This window comes from Symphalangus syndactylus, chromosome 23, assembly GCF_028878055.3.
Source record: "Symphalangus syndactylus isolate Jambi chromosome 23, NHGRI_mSymSyn1-v2.1_pri, whole genome shotgun sequence".
Lineage (NCBI taxonomy): Eukaryota > Metazoa > Chordata > Mammalia > Primates > Hylobatidae > Symphalangus > Symphalangus syndactylus.
Window position 1 is genome coordinate 66931341 of NC_072445.2, and position 2045 is coordinate 66933385.

Sequence of the window (2045 nt, forward strand, 5' to 3'; positions counted from 1 at the left end):
GGTGGGCCAGGCTTTCTTCAAGTCTAAGGTGTGAAACGGGCAGGTTTCTCATGGGGAGTTCAAATTGGTGGCTTCACAGCAAGCAGGCATGAATTCTGGAGTCCTGCTGTGACTGAGAGGTGGTCACTGTGGAATATCTGTGTTGTCCATGCAGAATGTGGGGGTCAGCGGGTGCTTCAAGCAAGTTGTATCTAGCTTCCCATAGGGAGGTGGTCACCAGAAGGTGGTTGTATGGGGCAGATATTTGGATCAAGCACCTTGAGGAACCGGCAGGAGGTGGAGAACTGGAAACCACATCAAAGGTGGTTGAGCCCTGCTTCTTGTATGAGAACATCCACTTATATTCAAAATGGATATTGAGGCGACATATAATGAAAGGAATTCACTGCACACTCTATTGCTGGTTTTCACATTTTCTTAACTGGCTGTCACAGAACCGAAGTTTTAATTTTAATGAAGTACAACTTATCAATATTTTCTTTCGTGGATTGTGCTTTTGGTGTTGTATCTAAGAAGTCATTGAAGGAATCATGGTAATCTGGATTCTCTCTGATGTTACTTTTTGGGAGTTTTATAGTTTTTCATTTTACTGTTAGGTCTCTGATCTATTTGGAGTTAGTTTTTGTGAAGGGTGCAAAGACTATATATATATAGCTATATATATAGTTGTATATAGTTATATATAGTTATATATATAGTTATATACTTATATATATAGTTATATATGTAGTTATATACTTATATATATAGTTTTATATATATATATAGAGAGAGAGAGATGGGGATATATATGCATGTGAACATCCAGTTTATAAACCGAAAACAAAATTCTAAGCCCCCAAACCATCCGAATGGACCCCTCGTCTGAGCAAGGGCATTCGAAAGGTAACCTGAAAAGCGAGTTCAAGTCATGATGGGAAGCGGAGGTCAGACATGCCTCATTACATCCTCCTCCCTTTTGAAATTACTAATAGAACAGATTCTTTAAGTCTGATGAGAAACACAATCTATTCTCTCTGAAGCCTGCTATCTGGAGGCTTCATCTGTGTGATAAAACCTTGGCTTCCACAACCGCTTATCTTAACCCAGACATTCCTAAGTCTTCAGACAATAACTTGACTCTTTCAACCAATTGCCAATCAGAAAATCTTTGAATCTACCTATGACCTGGAAGCCCTTCAGCTTCCCGTTGTCCTGTCTTTCTGGACTGAATCAATGTACGTGTTATATGTATTTGATTGACGTCTCTTGTCTCATAAAATGTATAAAATCGGTTCTCCGCTGCTCTCTGAGCTTCACAAGGGCACCCAAGGACAACAACAAGAAGAAAGACGCCAAAAAGTTGGGCAAGAAAGACAAAGACCCAGTGAACAAATCCTGGGGCAAGGCCAAAATGAAGAAGTGATCCAAAGGCAAAGTTTGGGACAGGCTCAATAACTTAGTCTTGTTTGACTAAGCTACTTGTGACAAACTCTGTAAGGAAGTTCCCGACTATAAACTTAGAGCTCCAGCTGTGGTCTCTAAGAGACTAAAGACTCGAGGTTCCCTGGCCAGAGCAGCCCTTCAGGAGCTCCTTAGCAAAGGACTTATCACACTATTTCAAAGCACAGAGCTCAAGTAATTTACACCAGAAACCCTAAGGGCGGGGATGGCCCAGCTGCTGAAGATGCACGGACAGGTCCAACCAACTGTACGTTTGGAAAAATAAAACTTTATTAAATCAAAACAAAATAAAATGTATAAAACTAAGCTGTACCCTGATCCCACCAAGGGCACGTGTTCTCAGGATCTCCTGAGGGCTATGCCGTGGGCCATCAGTCACTCATATTTGGCTCAGAATAAATCTCCTCAAATATTTACAGAGTTCGACTCTTTTGTGGACAAGTTGTTCCAGCTCTATTCGTTGAAAAGATGATCTTTGTTCCACTGAAATGTCTTCGTTCCTTTATTGAAGATCAGCTGACTATATTTATGTAAGTCTATTTCCAGGTTTTCTATTTTATTCCGTTGGTCTTTTTCTCCGTTCTTTCACCAATACCACACTG

General features: G+C 40.6%; 1 pseudogene; it reads left to right on the forward strand.

Annotated features, from left to right (window-relative positions):
- Positions 1-1162: 1162 nt before the first annotated feature.
- On the forward strand, positions 1163-1719 carry LOC129473179 (small ribosomal subunit protein eS25-like; annotated as a pseudogene).
- The last annotated feature ends 326 nt before the right edge of the window (positions 1720-2045 follow it).